Source organism: Macrobrachium rosenbergii, chromosome 50, assembly GCF_040412425.1.
Source record: "Macrobrachium rosenbergii isolate ZJJX-2024 chromosome 50, ASM4041242v1, whole genome shotgun sequence".
Taxonomy (NCBI): Eukaryota; Metazoa; Arthropoda; class Malacostraca; order Decapoda; family Palaemonidae; genus Macrobrachium; species Macrobrachium rosenbergii.
The window spans coordinates 26,577,257-26,590,551 of NC_089790.1; the positions used below are offsets into that span (position 1 = coordinate 26,577,257).

The following is a 13,295-nucleotide window of genomic DNA, read 5'->3' on the forward strand; positions in this document are numbered from 1 at the left end:
GCTTGCACCTCGTTTAGGGTATTTTCATTCTGAATCGTGATGGGTCATGACAAACTACGCCTCTTGTTTGGGGCGATGACACATTGAATCACGGACTTATGTCAAATTTAATCGATTTGTCAACATCTTATTAACGTTGTTGTACAGATAATTTTGTTTGTAGTGGGATATGAATAGGGAATGCGTGCATCTGAGATATTAAATATCACATTTCTAAGATTACTGTTTTTATTTGATAAACACTCCCTGATAAAAAAATTAATCTTGGCGGTCTGCCATATACATACGAAAGGAAAAATCCGGAAAGAGAATGATAAGCTTCCCGTATATACATTTGTTAGAAAGAAGACTGTTCGGGAAAAGTAAACAAAATGAATGCAGGGGAAAAATAATTATAATTTGAAGGGTAGTGACGGATATTTGGCTGTGAGTCCGGTAGATGGCAGCACGCGGTAGTTTACTCGGGAGCACCGTTAAAGACTACTGCTATGTCAATCGCTTCCTCGTTTTACAACAAAATTCCCCATTTATCGTACTTTTACGTTACATGTGAATGGTAAATGAAGTATTTAATCATGATATGCGTTTGATGGCATGTGTAACCAGTCCTGTAATTGCCTTATGGCTGTGAAAACGCGAATCGTCTTCGGTCTAAGTAAGAAGCAACAAGTGAAAATATGGTGAGACGAGAATTAAGAAAATAAGGATATCGTAAGTGAGTTGTGAAAACGTTCAGTTAAAAGTGATATAGAAAATAGAAGTGTCTGTATTAGCAAACTGGTGAAATTTGGCGTATAATAAATACGAGAGAAGCAGTAAAGTGAAAAGGAAAATGTGAGGTGGTGGCGATGTGAGTGCGTGTGTGGAACCGTATTGTCTTCGGAGGAGTTAACCGCCGTCTGTCTTCTTGTGTAGTTTTGTTTATTTTAATTGTGTCATTTGAGTCAAGGGGAGGGGTTTAAGCTTGACCTTTTGAAATGGTCAGACCGTAGCGTTATGTTTCAGTGTCAAAAGTATGAATTTACTCAACATTTTGATGAGAGTTCATAGGTTTTATGGTTTGGATTTCCGTCGGAAATTAGTTGGTTTCAAGATAGAGGCTTCCGTAGCCTAAGCATGACTGTTGAGCCTTTGACATGAGCTAGTCAGTTTGCATGTCAGAGGAGGTAAAACGAAAAGTAAGACTTTAAAAGACGCTCATAGCTTAATTGAATTTAGCGTATAAATATTATTCTAAGAAGTTTTTATGTGTTTTGAACGAGTGGACATATCCGTCAGAAATGTTTCCTTAATTCGGATTACTCCCCACCCCCCTTACAAATAAAAATAATTTGGGACGTCAGTGTGAAACCAGGGTGTTTGTGTTGGGAAAAATGAAGATGCAAGTGAAATGAGAATGGCATTGCATGACCACAACGTAGGCCCAGCCACCGTTAACTTAACATAACCTAGTAGGCCTATGCAAGGACTCGTGTGCTGGGTAGGGGGCATTGCTTCCTTGGACCCCTCTTAATTTGAATGGACTTAAGAGCACTATAAATCGTTGATGTTGCATTTTAAGTTATTATGCATCCATTGGTTTTAGATGGCACAGCGTAGCCTAATCGAATAGTGTAAACTCATTATTTTGGATTCTACCAAATTAACCTGAAATAATCTAAAGCACTTTGAAGAATAGGCAAACCTGTGGCAGTGGTATATTCAGTGATACATCCTCATTCAGATATAAAATTAGGCCTGTACACATAATGTTTACGTATATTCATCTCAATTCCAGATGAAATTTAGAGATGTGTGCAGGGGACAGTAAGTTGCCAAAGCATTGGCAAAGGAAGTTAAGGTCATTATCTTTATAAATATCCTATATCAAATTATTGGAAAGCCTCTTTTCAGTAATGATTTCAATCATCATCAGTTTGCAAATAGCTTTACTGGCTTGTGTTAAACCCTTTTCTGTGACCTAGAATACCTTGCTACAGTAGCTACCAAAAACTACCTTGTTTTCATTAACCAGTAGCATGATCACTACTGCCTTATTTTCACAGAGGGAAGTAACCGTATTCCAGGCCAAAGGAAACGGAAACTAAAGATTCTGGAAGGGAAATCAGATCCAGTAATTTCAAGGAGCCAAAAATTCAGTGACTAATACTACCTAGCAGACTAAACACAATAGGACTTGTGAGAGGAGTGCCACTTACACATTATTACCATAGCCTATGTAACATGTAACAATGAAAAAATAAGTGTCAAGTTGTAGGTCAAGTCTCCACAGTTGGCTAGTTTTTGTTTGTAATGTAAGACTGCTATTGCAAGTAGAAATGTTTGCACTGTATATGTACTGTTTAATTATATGGCTTAGAATTTTTGCTATATAGTGGAACAATTTCTTGCCTAGGTAAAGTAGCCTTTTATTTGGGCTACCTAGGAAACCTAATGAAATTGGAAGGCTGGTGATGCTGTTAAGACAGTGGCACCCCTAACTACCGGTGACATTGATGCTGCAACAGAAATATATGTCATTGGCTTATGCTAAAGTTGTTAGTAAGAAGAAGATAGACTAAAGGCAGCACATAAGACTGAGCCTGAACTTTGAACATTATAGTTATACATATGGCTCCATATTTATAATTATACAGTTGCAGTGGATATCACAGAAAAAAGTCTATGCAAATACCATGCTAGGAACAAAAAACATTAGAAAAATAATGTAACTAATTGTGGGCAGCTTTTAAAATATCAGGCTCCATGATTTCATTGTTTTAGAGATCAGCTTTTGTACAGTTTGGTTGTATGTTAGCCAAGCCTTGTTATTTGAGGCTAATCCACAACTTAGGGTAGGCTAGGTAGCTTGTGTTGGGTTAGCTCACAGTAATCAGTAGGTTAGTCAAATTTCATTATGAGTGTACCATAAAATTTGGATGTTTACATTAAAGTTGTGCATGAAGGTTAGTGTGGGCGTAGGTTACTTGGCCATAGGCAACTTATCCATTATTTGGGTCTGGGTCTGTATGCCTTAGGCTGTTTTGTTATTATTGAAAAGCGATTCCCCTTACTCATTTATTTTTAGGCTGTTTTGCATTATTGAAAAGCAATTCCCCTCACGCATGTATTTTTATTAATGTTATGCGGCATCAGTCACGTAGGCTAATTTATAGTTTTTTATAGCGTAGCTGCTGTTCGTTCTCAAAGGAGTCACTCTCTCATGGTCCCCCCCCTGGGCTCCACATTGTTTCCGGTTCTTTATTGACAATCCTTATGGGTATCTGGAATAAAGAAAATGGTTAATAGCTGGGACTATACCTCAGACAAAAAAAAAAATTAATGTGGGTTGTTGGGATTTATTATTAGGAGCTAAGTCATTTCATCACCTGTCAATTTCTCTTGTAAGCTCCTTTGAGGACAAAAAGCGGCTACCCTGTCAAAAAACAGGTTTTGACATAGGAAAAATAACTTTTTGGTAGCTGCTGTGAGTCCTCAAACCCACCCACTTTCCCTGACGAAAAGGCATGGGACTTGGGTGAACATTTATCTTACACAGACCTAGCATGTAATGAAGATGGCCGAAATATGCTGTTGTCACATCTGTGCAAGTGAGACATAGAGCTGAGGTAATTGTTGTAGGACAGGAGACAGAGCCCTCCTGTCCTGAGTCCTTTACATACTACGACTGCCGGCAAGCACTATTCTGGCCGAGAACAACTATATAAGAGAATAATTTGTGATTGGTTGGTCTGTCTTACGGAGCCCTGGGGGACCATGAAAGTGTAACTTCTTTGAGGACTCACAGTGGCTACCAAAAATAGGTTTTTCCTACTTTAAAACCTGTTTTCTCATGCCTTGGCCTTCATAACCTAAATTTGTAAATACAGTACCACTAGCAAAAACATATAGTTATTGTTCCAGTGAGATGATTATTAGCATAGTCAATTTTGACAGGTCATCCATATAGATAACAATCTAGGAATATACTATAATTATCTAAATGTTGTCATGTAATAGAATGAGTTCTTTGAAAATACTGATAGTGAAATGTACAAACCTACAAGAAATAACAACATAATATGATAAAAGTTAATGAACTTTAAACAAGCAGATTGTCCTGCTACAAGAAAATTGTCATCCTGCATTGACACAGTATTTTGTAATAACATTTTCAGAGTGTCTTAGTCTGGCAAATACAACTGTGTTCAAAATTTAGCCAACTAGGCCTATGCAGTGTTAATTTGCAAAAGAAAATGAACATAAGCTTTAAAATTCTATTTAAAAAGTATAAACTACTTGTCTTAAAGAGAAGTCTAATAAGTTAAAAGTCATTTGTATACCTCTGAAGCATGCAAGAGATATCAAAAACTTTTATTGGACATTTTACATCTAATCCTGATGTCTTTGATTCTTTTACCCATTATGGATGAACCTTTTGTTGCATAGAACCATATATTAGCCTATGTGAGACCTGTTCTGGCAGTTTAGTAAAGTACAGCCAAGCTCAGAGTGGATGTTACTTGACAGCATTAGATTTCGTTCAAAACTCACAAACTGGCAACTAACATGCTACATATTTATTTCTTACTTTAATGTGAAAACACATTTATCCTATAAAATGAGGCCATGATAAGTGTCATAAGAGTGAAATCTGTCAAATATATCAAAACTAAGAAAAGGTAACAAAAAAATGTTCAAACTCCGTTCACTCATCGCCGATGTGCTTGACAAAAAAAGATTTTATCAAGCCTAGGTTCAAATGTTAAAATGATAAGAAAAATCATAAAAAGTTTTCATAACATGATATTGGCTTTAAATACAACCATAAAATTTGAAATAGTCTTATTTGATTATTTTTATCCCATGACACTGAAGAAAATATATAAAATAAATACAAAAGTGCAGCAAAATGAACCACCTGGAACATAGGTCTACAATAAATAGAGACAATGAAATCGTATTGAAAATATTTATTTTATATTATAGGAATATTTTGTCACAAAAAATAATGTTGCTTGTGTTATATTTCTTAACCACTTCAAAAATAATGGTTTATTAGCTAATATTTGCGTATGCAGTTAGGCTAAACTTTTGTCAATGCCAATATTTTGTTCATAGGCCTTGACGTGTTAGTTTTCTGTACTTGCTAAAAATACAATACACCTAGCAGTCACATTTCTATACAGTATTAACAATCTCTGGCCAGAAAGCATATGAAATTATCTATACATTCTTGCACTTCAAGTTAGCTTATAAATGAATCAGTTAGGCTATATGCCAAAAGCAAACAGAAGGACTCTTCAGGAAAATAACATTCTTCATCAGTAAAAAAAGTGTTACATAATTCTTTGCATTATTACTAACAAATATTTAGATTGATAGCTATTTTCTCAATATAATTTAAAGAATCATCGTATTTTATTCTTCAAAGAACAGGCAACCTCCAAAAGTAATTCCTTTATTAAACGAGATTAGCCTACATCAGAGAAACTTTAGATTATTTTTGCTAGGCCTATAGCCTAAATCATTTAGCAACCTACAGGGAGTTTGAACATAGCCTAAAACTTCAAAATTCAAAGAAAACTTTTTGTAATTCAAATTCCTATTTTCAGCTCAGTGGTCTGGTTAAACTAAGGTATGCTTAACTTTTTTTTTTTTAAATATCGTTATGACTGGTAAGCTTATTACGTCTAGGTCTACTGTTGTATGTTGTTTAGGTAGTTATGAAGACCACTTTGAGTATGTCGCATAGATTACGAATTTTAGCAATGCATAAAAGAGATCATATTCATATATCCACCCATAAGGAAAATAGTGTTAGTTGTGAATTTGAAAACTTATCGGCATGTATAAAATTGGAAATAAAAAAAAGTTTAAGATTATGTACTTGGCAATGTTATGCTGAGTCTGAGATTTTGGACGATACAAAAAGAATCATGTCACATGAGATTTGAGCATGACTGTACAAAACAAAGATGGTACTGTACTCAGAAATAGCCAAAGTCATTTATGTAGTTTTTTCAGTTGTATGCAGATTTTTCAAATTCATCATTGTTAAAAACAGAATTAAAGGAGGCTTGAAAATTTCAGTGCTGTACTGTGACTGATTTCTTATGTTGGTGCATTGGCACCTTTGATAATTTTACATAGTACAGTATCGTAAAATACAGATTTACTTAACTTTAAATGAAAAATGGCTTGTTAACTTCATACAAGCTGATGGAAAGGAATGAGAGAGAAAGCAATTAAGGGGTGAAGTCTCCATTTTTTTTTTTTTTTTTTTTTTTTGTTTTTTTTAAGAATTCTAGGTAACAGTTGTCAAGGGAATATTCAAAGACAAATAACTTTTGCAGGTAGTGATTTTATTTCATGAAAAATGTTTAAGAACTGTCTTAAATTTGTGCATGTTTGTGCAAAAGATGTGCAAAAATGAACCCTTGGAATTGTTAGTTTTCTAATTACATTTACTATGCTGCTACCCCACTCATATTTCGGTATAAGTTTGCCAGTTGTACTTTCATAAACATGGCCTCTCATTACTATCATTGTTGAAGTGTCAGTCATCAGGTGTTTATGGTTTGCTTGGACATGCAAATGTATTGCTGGTTTTTGCCTTGTGAGATAGAGGAGGTATAATACTTAAATATGCGATTAGACATGGAGTACCATATTGAGTAAACAAAATCTTAGACATTTTTGTTTTGTAAAAAAAAAGCTCTGAAAACTATTATAGTCCTTTTGTAGACCAGATATGTTACAGTATATTCTGAGTGTTCAGTTCCTCTGAGGAAAAATCTACAGATTTTGAACATTTGCAGTTTAAATTTTTTTTTTGTCTTTATACAAAGTTGTTCATTCAATCAAAATACAACACAAGATTAAAAATATTCTGTTATATAGACATGGCCAAATTTGCCCTGGACACTAAAGCAACATCCATAACCAACAGGAATATATGTGCTTTTTCTGAAAATTGAGTGGGAAATGAGACAAGTTAATTCATAAAAAAATGTGCACAGCACTATTAAGTTCTAGTAGTACTAGAGCCTTGTAACTCCTGGTTCCAGTGTGAAAAAAAACTCTTAAAACTGCAGTACAATAGTGAAAAGGTAAATTATCACTTTTCTGTTCATTAATCCATTAATGTTATTTGGACTCCCAGACACCCTTGTTTAAATTAAAAACTTTATACTGTGATAATTGTAAATTATTGTACTGTACGATATTGAACCATAATGTTTAATTATCTGGTTTGATTAATTTGCATAAATCGTAAGACATTCATTTATATAAATATGTTTACTGCTATTATATTGGATAATTCCAGAGCACAATCAGGAGAAATTGTGAAACTTTAAAAATATATTCAATGATATAGTTTTATTGTATGCATTAGTTTATATTTATTATGATTAAATAGTTTCAGCACCTCTTCAGGCTCTTGTACAGATCAGTCCTGGCTAATTCCACCCCCCTTCCTAGAATAATTCTGGCCCATTCTTGTATCCAAAGTTGAAGTACATTGTAAAAAATAGGTCACATTCAGGCCAGTAGAACCATGTCAAACAATATGCTTTTAGATAGTTGTTTTTTTTTTATGTTTCACAAAGAAATGGTTCTCTTACAAGTTAATGTCCTTGTGGTATCTCTAGAGGCAACTGTTACACTTTTTTGTCTGTAACAGAATTTTTTATATGTTTTAGGACTTTTTTTTTCTCTTGCACTCTGCCAAAAACTTTCAAAATAAGTAGCTTCAGTAGCCAGTTTATAGGCAGTTTTTGCTTCAAAATTAGCCTGCAGTACTGTATTCTTACTTTGTTTACATTGTGATACTATGTTCATTTACAATGTTTGGCTGCCAGAAGTACAGTACATTTTAAAAATTATTGCTTATATATACATTACTGTGTTTGGGAATAAAATTTAAGGAAAAACTTAGATTTTATCCTAGCCCAGAAATTTGTGCTCTTCCTTTCATCATTACTGACTGGTGGTCTTGTGCTTACTGACTAGCCTAGTGAAACATGCCATCTGAGTATAGTTTCAGTTTTACAGTGTTATATCATATCTATATATTTTGATTTACAGTGTCTTATAAGGCTTTCCATTCTTTCTTGGATCAGACTTTTTTTCAAGGTACAGTTTCAGTGAGAAGAGTTTTATTTTTCAGGTATTCCTAAAGTTGAGTTTAGGTTCTGTAGTTTGCAAAACAGATATTGTGTACAACCAACAGTTGCACCCTCTGGGTTGTTCCATGTTAAGTTTTCTTTTTTGTGTGTGTGATTGAATAAATTGTATTTGTGAGAGATATTGCAACCAAGTCTAGGCCTTTTTTTTTGTGTGTGTGAGATCAGTAATGCTTTCATTTGGAAACCGCATGCTTTATTCATCTATTATTTGATAGCCATCTTCTTATTAGTTGATATCTCATGAACCAGATGACTATAAGAGTGATTTTGCCATGACTACATATTTGTTAGCTCTTGGTCAATGCAGCTAGGTAAATGAATTGTCACCGAGTGATAAAACTTACAATTGGATGAGAAGGGTGATTCCATATCTTATACCAAAAGAGTTGGTTTTAGTAAATTGCTGTTTCATATATGTAACTTACCAAGTAATTACATAGCTATACTTTCTACTTGTGTGGCAGTTAAAAATTTGAAGTTCGTGGTAGTGATTCATTTGTTTATAGCCTCGGTAACTACCCTGCTCTCTGTCAGGGAACAATAGGTACAACGTAACAGTAATAGTCACTTCTTTTTCTGCCAGCTTCGACATCAAACATTGAATGTTTTGGTGGTTGAATTTGAGGTTTTTTCTCCACTTTTCCCAAGGATTTAGTAAAGTGCTGATTGTTTTGGTAGCTTTTCAGCTTAGCCTAGTAATTTTTGGGCAATTTCTTTTTCGTGATGTCTGATTCCAGTTCATCAAGTATTAGATATATATGTTGGGAGGGTTACAAGACCCGAGTGACCAAAGCAACCTACGATAGTCATACGATCTGTGCAAAATGTAGAGGACAAGAATGTTCAGTAGATCTCACTGGTGCTAAATGTGATGGATGGGATGAGAAAAAATTGAAGGTTCTCAGGTCTCATTTGGATAAATTAGATAGAGATAGGAAGAGGAAGGCAGCCATTAGAGCTGAAAGCAGAGCTCAGAGTGTAGAGCCTGTCACTAACATTCAACTCACTGACCATAACGTTCCTTCTTCTCTTGCCCTTGATTTATCCCCCATCCTTAGTCCTTCTAATAATTCTCCATCAACTCATTTTCCTGGCTGCCTTCCCTCTGAACCCAATGCCGTAGGCAGCCTTGAGAATAACTTTGATCATAAATTCGATCTCGTAGTTAATATTGTGTCAGAGTTGGGTGAATCGCTTTAGGTCCTTATGGATGAAGTGCAAATTATTAGACAAGTTACGGTGCAATTGCCAGTGTCATTGCTAGCGTAGGAGGTGGCAGTCCGTCCCGCTGATGCTCCCAGACGAAGGTCACTGTCACACTCCCCTGGTCCTGGGATTAGGCATACTGGAGGTCCAAAGGAGGTTAGCAGGGTTTGCCAATGGGCAGTCGCCCCCCTCATCCGATTCACTGCTTTGTTCTGACACCTGTTGGAAAGGTGTCACCGTGAGCGCCCACCACTTATCGTTTGACCGTGAGCGCCCACCAGTTATCGTTTGACCCTGACCCCAATAGTGACTCCAGTGCAAATAAGAGGCGTTTTTGGCACTTCCCAAGAGAACCTCGCCCCTTGAAGAGATGTCATGGTCGAGAGGCCTCTTCCATTTCACTGAAGCGTGCTAGAGACCGTTCTGCTAGCCCGCAGCCAGTTTCTAGTACGTGGCGCAGCCCTGTCCTTACGCTGTCTCCTGTTTCCTCAGCAGAAGTAGTAGTAGTTCAAGACCCTCCTCCTACAGCGTATACTTCCCTGATGAGGTATTTTCTGGCAACCTTCCCCTCTCACTTCCAACCAGCTGCTCCAGCATTGCCCACTTCCACATTTCTGATGAGAAACCAAGTGGATTTTAGTTCGCGCCTACCTCAGATGCCTCTCTCTTCTTCTGCAAGAAAGGTGCCCAAGGAAATCGAAGATTGGTTGTCCGTTAAGAGGGAGCAAGCGAAGACTGCTTTTGCTTTTCTGCCTGCAAGACTGATGCCCAGGAGATATCTCTCCTACTCGACTGGAGAAGCTCCATCCTTGGGAAGTGCTGCCTCTTCCCAAGATGGCTTCTCAGGTTTGATTGACTTGGCTCGACGTTCGGCATTCTCTTCGGCTAAGGTTTTCTTCGCTTCATCAGAGTTCGACCTCCATGTGAAGCACTTATTTTAAGTACTGGAAGTGTTTAGCTTTGTGGGCTGACCAGTAGGAGCACTCGCTAGGAAAACAGATCATGACGTTTTAGCAAGCGACTTGTCAGCGGATTGGCTAGGTTTGTTATCCTGTGTGGATAAGGCAGTGAGGGATGGCTCCTCTGAAGTACTGTACTGGGTCTTTTTGCCACAGGAGTTTTGAAGAAGAGGGAGTTGTGGTGCTGCTTCACCACGAAAGGAGTGACGTCTGTCCAGAAGTCTGCACTTTTGTACTCTCCCTTGGACAAAAGTATTTGTTCCCTCAATTGGCTGTTAAGGAGATTGCCACCGATTTGCAGAAAAAATCAACACAAGATCTACTTGCACAATCATCGAAGCGCCACAATGATCCTTCTGCCTTTTCAGTCAAATCTGTCTCTCCTCTGCAGCAGCATCCCTTTCGGGTAGGCAGACAGTTTCTCGAGACCCCACTTCAAGGTGCATATCTCCGCTAGTCCATCAAGAGGACTTCAGTTTAAACCTCTTCCAAAAAGTGACTCCTCTATCTTTTGGGGGCCAGACTCTCCCTCTTCTGGAAGAGGTGGAGTACCAGAGGCACAGAGCCTTGGACAGTCAAGGTTCTCAAAGAGGGCTACTCGATCCTGTTGTTAGAGTACCCTCCTCTCATAAATTTGCCGACCACATTGATGGCATACTCGGAGGGCTCCGAGAAGTTCTTAGCTCTCATGGAGGAAGTGTCATCCCTCATAAGGAAAAGGGCCATAGGGGTAGTGGAGGACTGGACTTCAAGAGGATTCTACAACCACTTGTTCGTGTTCCCCAAGTCGTCTGGGGCGATGGAGACCTGTCCTTGATGTAAGCGCTTTGAACTTCTACATACAGAAGACGAAGTTCAAAATAGAGACATACAGAAGACAAAGTTCAAAATAGAGACATACAGAAGACGAAGTTCAAAATAGAGACAATTCAGTCAGTGTTATCCTCCATCTAGCAGGGCGACTGAATGATAACACACAATATGCGTGACGCGTATTTCCTCATTCCAATACATCTGGAGTCCAGGAAATACCTGAGATTTGTCTGTGGAAGCAGAGTCTTCCAGTTTCGGGCTCTGTTTCAGTCACTCCACTGCCCCACAGGTATTCATGCGAGTCCTTTCTCCCCTCACAAAATGGCTTCATCTGCTAGGTATCAACTTAAGCCTATACCTAGACAACTGGCTCCTCCACTCCCAGTCGCAGGAGCAATGCACGAAGGATCTGCAGACTACCCTTCTTCTTGCCGAGGAACTCGGACTTTTAATAAATCAAGAGAAGTCTCAACTAGCCCCAACACAGGAGATTCTCTATTTAGGGATGAGGATCAACTCTGAGTTTTCAGGCTTTTTCCTCCCCAAAGAGATAGAGTCCTGCCTTTAGTCGGTACAGACCTTCTTTTGCTTCCAGTTTGCTCAGCGAATCAATGGATGAGTCTGCTGGGAACCCTCCTATCCATAGAACTGTTTGTGAAGTTAGGAAGACTTCAAGTGAGGCCCCTTCAGTTCTTTCTACGAGCAAGCTAGAACAGAAGAAAGCAACCGGACACCGTGACGTTCCCTATTACAAATGAGATAAAGGAGGATCTCCGGTGGTAGACATCCAGAGAAAGACTTTTAGAAGGAAAGTCTCTGCAGTTGCGGAGCCCCAACCTCTCCTTTTATGCAGATGCCTCAGACCAGGGTTGGGGATCCCTACTGGACACTTTGGAAGCTTCCGGCACTTGTTCTCCGGAACAAAGGAAGCTACATATAAACGCCAAGGAGTTGTCCGCCATTCATCTTTGCCTGAAGCGTTTTGTGACAACAGTAATGAACAGAACCATGGTGGTACATTCCGACAACACCAAGGCTCTCTCCTATATCAGGAATCAGGGCGGAACCACGTTCTCCCTTTGTCAGGCGGTGAAGGAGCTGCTCTTTTGGGCAGACCAGAATCATGTCATACTTACCACCAAGATTTATCCAAGGAAAGATGAACGTCTTGGCAGATGGGTTAAGTCGACGAGGTCAAGCCCTCCCGACAGAGTGGACCCCGAACTCGAGTGTCTACAACAGCGTCTGGAAGTTGTGGGGCATGTCGACAGTGGACTTGTTCACCACATCAAAGAATTACTGTCTTCCTCTGTTTTGGTGGCCAGTCCCGGACCCTCAGGCATGGGCGACGGATGTCATGCTGATAGACTGGTTGAACCTGGACCTCTATGCTTATCCCCCCATTCAGCATGGTGAGGGCGGTTCTCAACAAGTTCAAGAATCGCAGCAATGTATCGATGACCCGGATAATGGTCTTTTGGCCACTCAAAGAATGGTTCCCAGACCCTCTAAAGCTTCTTGTGGACTTTCCAAGGTTACTTCCTCGAAGTCCACATCTTCTCAAACAGCCTCATCTTTGGAAGTTCCATCAAGGCTTGAGACTATCCAGAGACTTGTCAGAGTGAAGGCTTTTTCAAAGCAAGCTGCGGAAGCTATTTCTAGATGTACATGTTAAGTCCACCAGCCGAGTCTACCAGGCCAAGTGGTCTATCTTCCGCAGGTGATGCAGCAGCAATAACATCTCGTCTGCTAAAACCACTGTAACCCAAATATAGTAGCGGACCTTCTTCTCTTTCTCAGGACCTCCAAGGCACTCTCTCCGTTGACTGTTAGGGGCTACAGGTCCATGCTGGGATCAGTCCTCAAGCATAGAGGAGTGGACTTGGCCTCTAATAAAGACCAGACAGATCCAATTAAATCTTTTGAGACTACTAAGCAGGTGAAGGACGACTCTGTATCATGGAACCTGGATATAGAGCTTAAATGGTTAACGGGTCCAGGTTTTGGGCCTCTCCGTACCATTTCTCTCAAGAATTTGACGGACTCTTTTTCTAGTAGCCTTAGCCACCGCCAAGAGAGTAAGCGAATTGCAGGCTATAGACAAGCGCATCAGTTTCTCTAAGGGAGATCTATCTGCACCTTCATG

General features: G+C 38.8%; 1 protein-coding gene across 11 annotated transcripts in view; it reads left to right on the plus strand.

Annotated features, from left to right (window-relative positions):
* Positions 1 to 426: 426 nt before the first annotated feature.
* LOC136832781 (unconventional myosin-IXb-like) overlaps positions 427 to 13,295 on the plus strand; it is a 210,523-nt gene continuing 197,654 nt past the window's right edge. For 2 of the 11 annotated variants that reach the window (XR_010851314.1, XM_067094322.1), the window contains exon 1: positions 427 to 556. The gene's annotated coding sequence lies outside the window, so the exon portion shown is untranslated. Of the gene's footprint in view, positions 898 to 1,058; positions 1,179 to 13,295 lie in introns of those variants that run through there. The other 9 variants (XM_067094323.1, XM_067094329.1, XM_067094324.1 and 6 more) reach the window with 7 other exon arrangements.